General features: G+C 27.5%; 1 protein-coding gene across 3 annotated transcripts in view; it reads left to right on the top strand.

The window, feature by feature from the left end:
• The window catches only part of LOC112595095, an 89,518-nt gene extending 79,583 nt beyond the window's left edge, over positions 1-9,935 (top strand). For all 3 annotated transcript variants that reach the window (XM_025340184.1, XM_025340183.1, XM_025340185.1), the window contains exons 7-8: positions 7,305-7,344; positions 9,778-9,935. The gene's annotated coding sequence lies outside the window, so the exon portion shown is untranslated. The remainder of the gene's footprint in view (positions 1-7,304; positions 7,345-9,777) is intronic.
• Positions 9,936-15,150: the final 5,215 nt, after the last annotated feature.

Genomic DNA, 15,150 nt, shown 5'->3' with positions numbered 1-15,150 from the left:
TATGTAACATTTTTTTAATATTTAAAAAAAATCAAAAAATCTATACCATATTTAATATTCAAAATTCTTAAAATTAAATCTATGTCTGTCTCTTTATTAATCGATAATTTTATATCTCTATTAATTAGGAAAGCACTAAAAATAATTCTAAAGCATTGTATTACTAAACTATAACTTTATTGTTTGAATCATTTTATTCGGGAAATTATTGATTTCGTATTAGAGTGAAGTAGGTAGAGCATAACGACGGAACTGTGCTTTTAGTATATTTTTAATAATATTATTTATTCAATTATACTGGATCATTTAAGAACTTTTGTGGTCTTTTATTTATGTTTGTTTATTTTTATTAATACCCTTTCAATACTGTGGACGTATTTCATAATTTAATTACCATAATATATAACCGATTCATCACACAACCAATAGTCATGATTTTATTGAAGTAGTTATACAATTCGTTTTTTTTTTTTTAAAGTTTATAATAGTTTCCATGTGTAATGATTATAATTTTTGATTGTTATAACGTCCGCGTCCGCATTTATGAAAATATAGAATATTATAATAGATACAATAATTTGCTAGTACTTAACTATGTTCCAAGTTCAAACAGTCGAAAGTAAGTGTTAATATTATACCAAATGGATATTCGAAATGTTTACGGTACCTACCCAGTGACTTACAAAAACTAAAAAATCGTGTGGAAACAAAACAACACAATGTGGTTCTATTTTAAATCCAAAACTACATAGAAATATTAATTTAACAAAAAATGAAGATTTCCGATAAGAAATAAATATTTAATAATGAAAGCGAAATCCTATGGAAAGTCTTGGCAAAAAGCCGACAGGCATAAGGCCAAAAGTTTGTAGATGATCTGCAAAAGCCAATGAAGAGAATACTATAGTATTTACAGAGAACAAAAACCTTTCTTCCGCCAAAAATCGAAATTACGTAAGACATAAATCATTATAATATAATAGTACAATAGTATATTATATTTATTGGTAGTTATACTGAACGTATATCAATTGCTTTCATCGATGATATTAGGAAATTAAAAATATTTTTGAACTGGTGTGAGAGTTAGTCAATTGTTTTACAGTAAACTTTCGTGGTTATAAAGCATAAAGCTTTTAAACAATGTCTGATCGGCGTCTTACATCATACATTGAAACAGTGCGGTCCGGCTGGATCGAATATCACTCGGCAAGTAAAAAGGCGTGAAATATGGTATCACGTGTGATCCTTTATTCCTTGTATGTAAACTATGTTATGTTTATACAATATATTGGGGAAGCGAGCGTCGCTAACGCGTTGGTCGGGCTATTTAAGTGGGATGACACTAGGCAAGTGGCTCGAATACGACTGTCGTAATGACTCAGTCCTATATTAATATGCTGGGTCGATATACGTTGTGGATGGAGTCGAACACCGGCAGCGTGTAGCTATGAAGCGGCTAATGCTCGGTGAATCGGGCTCGGAGCGGCGGTACTTGCAAAAGTAGCCATGTGGGGGGATTAATAGAATGTGGCTCGGGTCTCGCGGTTCGTTTTTCGGAGGGAACTTCCGGTACGTTGAGTTTACAAGCATCAGAATTACTTGCTCCGAATTGTCGGCCAAATCGGAAAATGGTCTCGTGGGTTGTCTGATACTTCGATTCTTCAGTGTGTTGTATTGAAATGTTGAATATTGAAAGAAGACTGTATAATAAATGGCAAATATGCTCGGTATATAAACTATGATCTGTACCGACTAGTAAACCATGAGTGTGCCACCGTGCGTGCCCATGCTTACTGTCGGTACGGATTTTGTCACTGTGGGGACACTTTTGGACTTATGGCTATGAGGAGGGTGTTGTCATCTTCGTTCTGATCCTTCCCTCCCTATCCAAAGCCGTACTTCATTAGTGTATGTGATGACTGGGTGAACTTTAAAATTTCTTATAAACCTTTACAGTGTGGTTTTATTTGTACACAGTGCTGTGTTTGGTGGTTCTGAAAAGGACCGTTTTATATTATGGTGGTTTGTACCGTTATAACCTATATTAATTTATTCATAGTATAAACAGTACTGGTACAACCATATATATTTCAGTTCATTATTTTTATTAAATGTAAAACATTTTATAGGCATGGTACTATCTGAAAACGTATAATTTAATTCTTATATTTTTTGATTTTCATCTTATTATTAATTATGTTTTACTATACAAACGTAATAACGGTACAATTAACATTAATTATACAATGTTGATCAGATAGGTAAGATTAAAATTATAGTTAATATATTTAGAATAAAATTGAAATATGATAATTAAATCTATGGATAAAGGCTATTAATTTAGACATTTAAGTTTCAAAACGAAACTAAACATATTTTAATTATATGCGTACTACACCTTACTTATTGCTTTATAATTAAATAATATTAAAAAAAAAATCTCGATAAATTCATAAATTAAATACTCCTCTTTCATTTTTCTTAAGCAATAATTAACGATATTATTATAGCTTTAGTCAAATTCCTTGATAATAAATATGCAATTAATGTTTTATATTTACTCTTCAGTGTATTACTTGAGAAAAATTTGGAAAAATCATGTAAACACGAAAGAAGTGTTAACATTTTAGTTTTTTACTCTTTATATTTAATGCCAAAAAATGTAGAACAAACACAAAATTTATCTAAGTCGATTTAATATTTTTCTAAATTTAATCACTACCTAAGTAAAACGTTATATAAGCAGTTCATAATAACGATTCTTTTTCTGCATTTATTTTAACTCCATTAAATTCAAAGCTCTAATCATAATGTGAATTTATGAACTGGAATAGCATCATTATGACGTCTTTAAGTCCTGCCATTTGTATACTACTATGCTACACATGATAAGTTGTATTATTATTATGTTTCTTAACACGAAATATTGTCAACAGTTGTCGTATCCGATTTCCATTGATCATCTGCAGCATGAATAATAACTTATAAATATTTCAATATTTCTTATGCATATTGCGCACACAAAACGTGGCTTATCAAGTCATTAATTAAAATATTCAACCCTAAAATAATGAGTACCTACTATTTTATTACAAAAATATATATTTTATAAATTGGGGGATAATTTGAGATCTTAGTTTCTTAAAAACTTATTAAGCATTTAAAAAAACCAAGTAGCTAGTAACAGTGAATAGGCACTATATAATATGTTCAAAAAGTCTCGGTAAATAAATATATTTTTTAAATTCTGATTTTTGTGAGTAATTACATTTTTAATATAATAAAAATACCAACAATTTATTTTTTAAACATTCGAAACTGCCATTTTGTTTAACTTTTTTTTAAAGTAGGCAAATGAAAAAAAGTAAATGCCTAGCTAAAAAAATATCTGGTAGCGCTGCACTTAAAAATCATCATTACATATATGAAAAAGGATATATGTAACGTGGAATATTACAGCTGATAAAAAACTCTAATAGTTTCTACAAATTGGGATTCTAAACTGAATATAAATCTATCGTATATTATATGCAGCAGGTGGCCAGTGGCATGATTATAGACTTAGGCTTTCCATGATTACACACATAGGTCGTTTGTATGGAGAAGCCTAAAAGCTGATTATATATCTCATTAATACCAATTTAAACACTAATATACGTAATATGTGTACACATATGTGTTCCATTATATACAATAACAAAATATGCATATATGATTACTATATAATAAAACAATCATGTGTAGGAAAACATCACTACAGATGTACGTCCCAATGTCAAGAAAGTTATCGATTTTAAGACTAGACTAATAAATGCGTCCTTAATAATGTATTAAAAGGCTACACATGATTAGTGCATACATAAACGAGGATATTATAATATTATGTATATAGCACACATTCTTGATATTATATAAACTTGAATGTATACTTATTAACTATTTACCATGATAAAAATTAATTAAGAGATTAATATGTCGAATTGTATACCTTTAACTTTAGTATGGCCATGATAATTGTATACAAAGACGATTAAATATTGTGTAGAAAACTACAATTTAAGCTAATCAATTTAAAATTAGGTAGGTATTTAAATATTTTAACCACGTGTTTTATTTTGTGCTTTGAAAATTAATTTGATAAGATTTAGTCTCAATATTATTGATAATCAATAATGTATCTACACAAAAAAAAATATATATATATAAAATATAATTATTAAATATTTGTCAAAACCTTAAACGATTAGACTAAAAATGTAATTATATTAATATAATATAAAAAATACTAAAAAAATAAATAAATAATACAAATCTATTCACAAATTTTTAATGATAAAACTAATATCTGTTTAAATAAAACATTATTTTCTCGCTAATTTCTCACTAGTTTAGGTGGTACATAAAAATAAATAACACGTTAAACTTGAAAAACTCATCTATGTAATATTCTAATAATTATATTTAAATAATTTGATTAGATTTTAATTAAAAGTTCATTCATATTAGAAAAATCATAATTTTTTTCAAAAATTACAACGATCTAAAGATGTTAAAATACTATGTCGTCGAGTCTAAGATATTATTACGAAATTGTTATCGAAATCTTAGTTATGTCTAAACGGTTTTCCGTGTATATTATCTTCGTACTCCAAACGGTTGTCAATGCCTATAAACTGTCAATGCTTTTCTAAATGAATTACACAAAAGAACCCGTGTACTTTCTAAAATCGTTAATATGTTTAATATGACTAAATAATTATGATACAAAACGTTAGAATTATTCTCCTTTGCTGCAAGAAAACCGGCATATAACCTATAAAGACTAAAGGAGAGATTTTGCCATCGTAGAGCAATAATATTGCAATTGTTCTGGGGTGACCATTGACGCAGGTAATACATGTATTAGCCGTGTAAATCCATATAATTCCTTTTATAATAGCTTAGGGTGAAATAACTGTATAGCTGTAATATAACACTACCGTAATAGAATACAACCAATACTTCATACAATAATAAACTGCAAAATATACACTACCCTATGGTTCCCATCTGAAGAACGCTGTCCAACAATACTATTTAAGCAACTATAGGATGATCATTAAATAGTGATTTTAAAACGTCAAAATTAGAAATTAAAAAGAATGATATTTTTTAAAACGTTTGTAACCTTCCTTATTTTATTTTTTTATTTTTTTTTACTTCTAATTGAAATCTAGGGTAGTTTTAAAACTCAAAAGGAAAAAATATCTGAACATCTTATAATTTCATAATAATTTTTGAATATAATTTTACATAACACTGTATACTCATAGGTGCGTAATAAAATAATAAAAGTAAGAAAAAAAAATCGAAGAATAGGCAAATTTAAAAATTAAAAATATTATACAAATTAATTTCCATCGCATTAGAAAAATATAAATATTTACTTTAAAACCCATAACAATATTATTGTGTGCCTTCCACCGTACCCATGTTATCTATGAAACGATAAACGTGTTTCGACGAACGAAATAAAAAAAAATTAACACGTAATGTTCGCACTCCTCGGATACCCAAACAATATTATATTATAATACTTATAATAGGTACGTACACCCCGCCGATAGAAGGTTGTTTTAGTTAAGGATTTGTTTTCTAATTAAATATCCCCGGTCTCTCGCTCGAACAACATATTATAATACCATTATAATGTACTATACCTACATATTATATTATTATATACGCGGTGTTTCGCCTTGCACTTTGTCGGCGGCCCCACGCTCAATTATAATGTGCATTAAGTATATTAAACGGTTTTTCGTACTCACCGTCGTGTATTCGATCCTGGAGAAATGTAATAGAACTACACCTTTCCTTTAAGCGTATTTCGCTTTATTATCCGCCTCACGTGCATCTCACAATATTGTGTTCTACCTACCTATACAAGGCCGTTTATTATGAAACGAAGCGATTGTAAATTGTCTATTATTATCATGTATGGCCGATTCGTACAATTCCGCAAAACAAATAAATAATTTTGGATTTCGCGCGCATAATAATCGCATGAAAGATTTTTTTAAAACACCGCATAGCCATCATATCGTTTACCGTACATTTATAGTCGATTTGGTCGACAGTAATAAAATTGAGTTACGACTATTATTTCAGTGCCCGTGTTCAGGCCGTACTGTCATTAATGTCGACTATTCAGAACCAGTAAACAGTATTTTAAAAGGGCTAATGGTCGTGCTCATAATGAAAAATGATCTGATGAATGATAATGATATTACAAAAAAAAAAAAAAAAAAAAAAACCCACCTTTTGAAAGTACTGTTATTGTTTAAGAATGGTCTAGCGTGGTGTTTCCGCCGGAACTAAAATAATATCAGTAGGTATAGGTTATCAAAGTTTGTTTTACACCATCGTCTGTTAGAAATTACGCATAATCGTTATTATAACGCATACATTTCGATGCGTGGTGTTTTCGACCACTACAAAAAAATGTATATTACTGCTGTTTTTTTTTTCAAAGTTGGTTTTGTATTATCTATAAAATACCTATAGCTACCGCAAAAAGACGGGTATAAATGTAGACCCGTTATAAATGCTGAGTAGGGATATCATAAATTACAGAGATGCGACGAGAATTTAAACAAACGTCTCGTAAAAATATATTTAGTTTTGGTTAGGTTACAACAATGAACTCGTATGGAAAACCGTGTTTAAAAAAAAAAAAAAAAAACCAATGTGTAAAACAATACGATCGGCGCATGACGCTTGTAATACGTTAAGCTGCCATTAATTTTTATTCTATTATTAATTTATACATGCCATTTATTTGAAAGGTATAGACATGGTAATTTTCCGGCAGTTTATATATATATGTGTGTGTGTGTGTGTGTACCGCCGTTTCGTTTCAACTTAACATACACCTACCTAAACGCATTTGACGAGTGACTGTTTTTAATTTAATTTTTTTATTTTTACAACAATCGCAAATGACGAATGAGGTTAAGGAAACCGTCTATTTATGGACTTCTTGACGAGTAATGACTGTAGTATTAAATGTAAATTAGTAACAGCATTTTTTTGCCATACTAATGATATTATAACAATATTATATGAATCGATCCTTTAATTTAAAATCGTTTTTATCATAATAAAATATGCTATTTATAGTCATTGGTCATAATTTATAGTCTGCACTGTTATAACATGTAATATAGTATTATATTTTGTCTGCCTACAATATACTTATTGTAGTAGACCTAATAACACGCAAATAACACATTTTTATATGAATACCTATTGTTTTGTTTCAGCGATAATTCCTCAGCTCATAAAGAGGAATGGTTCGTGTAGGTAAGTGTACAACATGAAATTTATTATTTTTTATCGACTCTATTATAAGTTATAACTCATCAATTGTTCATGTCTTAAACTATTTTACTTTTTTAATGGACTTAGTACTATAATTCTGCACTGTTATTTTGTTAATACACGTATAATACACATGTTAATACAATTATTGATTTATGTAGTAAAATTAATAATTATCCAATAAAATAATTGCAATATCGATTATGTCATATTTTTAATTATTTACGTATCCGTAAACAATGATTGTTGTTGTATTATACGATTGTAAAATAAAATACTAGTTGGTATTATTGTAGGTATCAAACATAAACGTAGGTATACATACGCGTGAAAGTACCTTTTTATACATTTATAAACATCGAGTCACGCCATTTTTCACACAAAATAATGGTTTTCTATTTACTCGATAAACAAACTATTAAATGTTAAATTATGCATGAGCTTATAAAATAAGCATACGATGCAACACGACGTTATTGTTATTGTTATTATTATTATTATTATTATTATAGTTTTTTATTATTTTTTTTATGAATGTCGTAAAGTATATTTTACCATTTCAATTTTCTGTAAATTTAGAATAATATTTCATTGATACGATTTTCATTTTACGGTAAAATATAAACCTACCGCTGGCTAGACTAACTATAGATTTTTCTTTATGCACCATGCAGTGTCATGAACTGTGGTGCATGCCATAATTTTATGTTCGCGAGTACTGTTCAGTCGAATCTCTAGTGTATCGAAAAACAAATTTGATTACGCTTTTAGACAACAAATCGCCTTTATCAATAGAAACGAATTTATTATTTTCATTTTCCATTAGATACTGCGATATCATGCAAAATTTTTTTTTTTTTTTTTTATTGGCAACTAAATTCAGTCAGCCGTGTTTATTTTATTTTATAACGATACGATAGTGTTTTACGCGTAGGTACATCTAACAACCAATGAATTTGTTAGATTACGTTTTAAACCCATTATCGGTTTATACGGATAAACGTAAGGTATCCTTAGCAGTCGATTTTACATTCCAGTGTTTTTATGCTTTAAAAAATAAAATTTCAAACCTGTGGAGAAATCAGATTGATTACAAGGCATTTACTTGTTATTTATTTAATACAACCCAAATATACTGTCATGTTACATGCGCAGACATAACACAATAATAACTATATTATGTATATTTTCGGTTTAAAGATTACTCGACTTATCTATCGACAATACTATGTATTATTAGAAGCATTTAAGGATTGATAATACAAAAAGGAGGAGATAGTTCTCTGAAATAATTCACACATCAATTGTCAACACTCAGACATATCGCTCATTGTATGTGATGCGTATTACATACGTGCAATATCTCTGTCATAATATTACGTATATTATATTTATGAGCACAAAGCTCTGAGTACATATAAATATTCCCTGTAATATAATACAGTTTGAGAAAACAGACGGTCATAAAAAAGTAATGTATAAAACGCCTCGCTAATAGCAGTAATAATGAACAAGCACATCTTCCAGACCTTATCATTTTTCACAGATGAGCCGTTTCAGAGGGGGGAGAGGTATTTTTAGTTTTAAACCTCCCAGAAGATCGATTTGTAGCTTTAAATAATTTTTGGCGACACTTCTCTTTATAATAATTTATAGCCCATGTATAATAAAATCGAGTGATTTTATTCCGTACTATTTAAATAGATTGTTTATACAGTCACAACCATCTTGATAATGTATGCATTTATGCATATTTATTTTTTATATCAACAACTATAAAATAAAATAACGATCATAATAGTAATAATAATTACAATAATCAATCAGACATATTATGTAATTGGTATTTTAACTTGTTATTTAATGGTAAATTTTATTTGTTGTGTAGCTATGAAGTTTTTTTTTTTATTATTATTTTCTTGATAACTAGTAGGTTTAAGTTGATTTCCAAAAGACATTCGATTCATTCAATTTTACACGGATACGCAAAGAATTTAAAGATATTATATACCACCTATAACACCGATAAAATAAATCGACTGATAATATGATTTATAGCTCGAACTATCGTCTGTACATTTTGATACTAATACAAATGCTGTAGTTTAGGGTTATACAAGCACAAATGGCTATTAAATTTTATTTTATCTTAACTCTAGAAAAATGAACGATTCCAATTTCGTTTACTAAGTATAATATACGGAAAACGATACATATATAATGCATTTTATCGATGATGATGATGATGGTGATGATAATAATAATAATAATAATAATAATAAAACATCGTAGCTGTCGATTTATAAATGTGTGTAATGTGTATATAATGTGTCTTAGAATATTAGAATTAAAATACTTGATATTTTTAATTAAAAATATTATAAAATTAATTTTTTTTTAATCATGTTTTAACAGGGATGGCCTAAACCGTAGCCCAGCAGGGTGTTACCGGTAGTACCTCGCCAGGCCGGCAAATGCAGCATTCGGATTGTTGCACTTTCCTATAAACTTTTTTTTTGCCTATAATATTTATGTTCAAAAAAATTAACTTCATCAGTTTTTGTATACTTTTATTTCCATTTATTTTCTAAAAAATAAAAATAATCATATTAAAATCTATATATATATATATAATATTTATATATATATATTATCATAATCGTATAGAAAAAAAAAAATAAATTGAGTGGAAAAAAATTCTAAAAAGTCCTAGGAAATCTGTGATTACAAGAAACAAATTGTCATATTTATTATGAACAATAATATGACAACCAAAACGTTTATAACAACCTTTGATGTATTCTTCCTTCCTTTATAGCCAAGTACCTTTTATACTATTATTTTATAATAATTATCTATTATATAGGTAATAATACAATCTCGATTATGAGATAAACCATTAATTTTTTTTAATAGCAGCACATCTTTCTACTTTCTTAAAAATCAAAGACAAAAATATTTTTTTTCCTCTTCATAATTTTCCACTTCTCATTGGGGAACTTTGACGCGATCCACTCGATGCACATACAATCGAAGTATTTTCAATAGAATCCGGATGGAATTGTTTTTAAACCAGCTCCATAAAAATTCAAATAAATTAAATAATAATAACCTTTGGAATTTACTTTTGATTGAGAGTAGAATATTCCTCCCACAATCTTCCACTTATATAAATAACGCGTCCATCTAACTCTAACACTGGTAGTTTACTTGTGACCCACTACCACTGACCCGGTATAACCGAGGCTATTACCATTATATACCATATCTTTACTACGCGCGCTTACATGATTTCACTTCTCTCCAAAATATTTAATATCTTAATTTAAATGACATGTTATCCTCGAACACAGTACTTAAAATACCGCGAAGTGTGCGTGTGCGCGCGTTTTATCCTATTGCATATCCTTTTGTCTCCTCGTCCACGAGAGATTTAATTTTCCATATCGCTAAAATTGTAAAAACGTTTTCATTGTTTTTCACCATTGCAATCCGTTACATTTTCCAATCCTTTTTTAAATCATGTAATTTCATGTCAGAAAAATTTATCTCAATCCACAAATGTCTTATAATTTTGCATATCATGTTAAATATATATAAATATTTTAAAATAAAAAAACAATGTTACCGCGTCATACGATTTTCCACGCAAATTTGTTTTTGCTCTTCCTTTTCACGTACGCATTAAGTTTTATTATTTTTTTCTCTTATTTTACGTCACTTGATTATTTGGCTGAACAAATCAAATTTGATATTTCGTTACAACGAATATGGACTGACAGATACGTTACAAATATTTTTAGCCACTACCCTAAACATTTAACCGACATTCATACTTATTTTGAGCCAACATTCATTCCGTTCATTCTTTCTTTGTATAAAATAAAATATATATATTAAATAGTTATCACGTTTTAATTCAAGTATGTGTGATTGTGTGTGTAGTAAAATATTTCAATGTTTTTTATCAATGTCGGTCTATATCCGTCCATTTAATCTATTCCAAACGAAAAAATAAACATAATCAATAGATTTGTATAGTCAGATTACGTTTCATACACGTAATATAATATTATAAATATACCTAGTTTTTCTTATTTTTTTCGAATACCGGATAAACTACAAAACTTTAAGGCTCCAATAATCCCCACCTCAGTTTATTGATGTCTATTTTTCTACCTCAGCATTACAAATTCACCATACTAAACTTCACAACAGAAATATCAAAAAACAATAGTAATTACCACACTCAATTCTTATACTATAATATATTTATATATAATTTTTTTTTATTTAGTGTTTTGGTATGTCGTATTCGTACTACAGTTGTACAAAATCGTCATAATGGTGTTTGTTTAATTATTCTATTTAGGTGAATTATTTTCGTTAACCTTATGTTACCAGCTTATAATTTTATTCAATGATAGAAAATTATCGTAACAATTTAATGTTTCGATACACTTATATTTTATGTATTAGATTTAATTTAAAAAAATATTTGTTTTATTGTTTAGTGAATGTGTTAGTATATTAGTGTTACGAACAACAATAGCCTAAAAAATGTGTCGATCGGGAAGCTTATTCTTTGAAAATTCCTCGTTAAAAATTAATAATAATAATAATAAATTAACTATAATTTGTATGCTATCTATGCCTGAGATTATGGTAACTTAGTTGATGTAGTAATAACTCAGTTATAATTTAAATATATATTATATAATATATTTATAATAAGTACATCATATATATATTCATTAATTTTAGCGTTTAAAACTATATACACAGCCCAATACCTCTAATAATTATGTCTTATATAATATTATTATATTTACAGTATGTGTAAATACTATCTGTGCTCTGTATATTTCTTGAACGTTATTTAATACCTGATGATATAATAAAACTGTGGTCTATTAGTGATTTTGTGTTAAGCACAAAACCACATTAAGCAAAAGAACGTACCTCAATTATATTATAATTAAATGTTGTAAAAGAATACAATTGCACAGCTTTGTCTTTGGTTTAGCTTGTAGATTAAAACGTCAATTAATGTAATGATGACTACGATATTATGACAATAGACATTCATATATTTTATATATAATTATATTTTTGTTTTGTAATCATGGTAATAACATAATAATAATATTGTTCATTTTTTTTATTTTTTTTATTTTTAAGGCCTACAAACTTGTGAAAATTAACATATTTAATTTTAATGTTCAATAATTAAAATACTTTTCTGAAAACATTTTTAATATATAATAATACACAGATCATAATATATTATGGATACAGATGCGTTAAAACGTTAACAATTTATTTAATAATAATTATTATTACAACTGCCTAAAATATATTATATATACAATTAATGTTTTAGATATTTAAGTCAGATATACAATATTATTCTATTATTATTTAAACGTACACTGAGTGTAATATAATGTGTTTATATTTGACGTGTGTACATTTACCATGCATTTAGAAAAATATATTTCATCCCCCATAATATTATACTATTACATGAATAAATACAAACATTATTTCGAAAAGCAGCGGATTGTCGTTTTTGTGTACAATTTTCTCCTCTCGTATTTCATTTTCTATGCAGGTACCGGACGACGATCAAACGACGATGTCAAACAAAAGTGAGCGTATATAATACCATAACACAAGTAATGGCCAATGGGTATAGAGTATTCACAGAACATAGACGTCGTTTCAGCTTTTTAGCATAACCGAAGAGGCGTACATTTTAAACAGGACGATTTTTATTTCCACCTAGCCATTACTTTTTACGTCATGCCCAGCCATCCATAAAGTATATCTTAAAATTACGTTTATATGTAATTATAAGTATTTGAGATTATTTTTTGGTGGCAATGAATTCGTAGGTCAAAATCAAGAGAACAAGAATCAAAAACTGAATCTCAACGTCACATAATATACACATTTATCCAGAACACCAGTATTAATTCATGTTTTCTGCGACCGTTAAATTACAATCGCTAATATACATTTACTTAATAATAACTATTATAATACTCGTATGTATAGATATCAGTATTATATTATTATTATTATATAAGGTGAGCGTCCGTGAATAGTAAATATTAAAGTGACGGTAATATGCACGGCCAGCCTTCATCAAACGACACTACTGGCCATTAAATAAAACATATGACGACGTAGGAAAGTGTTGATAATTTTTAGAATTTTTCCAAATTTATAACCATAAGATCCAACATAATATAATAGTAATTAATATTAAACCATTGACAACTGTTTGTCAAAAAATAAAATCTAAATTTTGCGCTTAGGTACACACTACGCACCACATAAAAATATTTTAGCACCTGAGAGAGGACATTTAAATAATAAGCTGTTTATTGATATTTTTTTAATCAATATATATTTCCTATTTTTAATTACAAATTTTTTTTTAAGGACAACATTTTTAAAAAAATAAATAAAATAGGTTCAACTGATGAGGCAAGTTGTTATCTCAATAAGAGTAAGTGAATTTTTTTAAAATAGGTCACACTTATTTTCTATTTGAAATTTCTATGTAGTATATAACATATAAAATGATGAATCTTTAAAATCAATATGTAAAACAGTAATAATAAATGTTATTAGTAGTTATAATTTATCAGATTTTATATAAGAATTTTATTAGATAACATCAATTTCAAACTAATAACGTATAAATGACTTAATATAAACTAATAATAAGTTTATGTATAAACTGGTGGTTTTTATCACTCTGAAAAATAAGTAAAAACAAATAAAGACTTAAATTACGAAAAATTCAACTATTTAAAATATAATCATTACTCATTACGATTCTCATCGCGACGTTTGAAAAAATAAAAAGCAAAATTAATCAACATGTCTAATTCTATACACATATGAGACAAAAAAAAAAAAAAAACAGAAACTATCGAGGTGGGCGTGTCTCAGCGACGATTGTAAGTAACGGCTAATAACCGTTTTGTTTTCTAGGTACGTGCATTATTTTTATGTAATCGCAACATCCGGTCAAAAGTTTCTCGACGAGAAACTTTTAGTATAACAATAATTTTCTATAACGCATCATAAAAAAAAAAGTTACTGTGAAATAAATCGAGTGCAATAAAGTACTTCTATTATAGATAGACAGCCTCGACGTGACCGATGAATAAAAATTATATGATTTAATGTAGATTTTACTGGTAATTGTTATGCAATGTTGATACTCATATTTACGGAGTAAATATACCTACATGTCAAATATCAAAATTTAATTGTAATTGGATTACGATACATAATTTATAACATAGGTGCTTACTGCTTAATAAAAATATGATATAAATAATACATTAAAATTAAAATTAAATAAACTTTTTAATTTATAATAGTTATTAAAAAACCCGTTTTAGTATACTATTTAAAAATCACTTAGATACAATACATACATTTATTAAAACTGTAAGCTTTAATATTTTTATAATAAAAACCATGTTATCAGTTATTCACAATTTATAATAATCGTTTATCCGTATTCATTTTGAGTGCAAACTAAATTAAAAGTTTAAGTAACGAAATAGTCGTAAGAGACGAAATGCCATCCGTAATTTAAACTATGTAGTTCTAAACTTTGTTTTCTTTAGTCAATTTAAGTTAAATCAATTATTTATTCTCATATAACACAAGTTAGTTTAAAAAATATAATAGTGTGATGCATAAAGGTAATGTCGACATCTAAAAATTCCATAATGCTGCCTCCCTCATACATGGCGTCCT

Source organism: Melanaphis sacchari, unplaced genomic scaffold, assembly GCF_002803265.2.
Source record: "Melanaphis sacchari strain LSU unplaced genomic scaffold, SCAv2.0 Contig254_pilon_pilon, whole genome shotgun sequence".
NCBI classification, from domain to species: Eukaryota; Metazoa; Arthropoda; class Insecta; order Hemiptera; family Aphididae; genus Melanaphis; species Melanaphis sacchari.
Note: the sequence above shows the minus strand (reverse complement) of the source record. Positions and strands in the feature narration are given on the sequence as shown.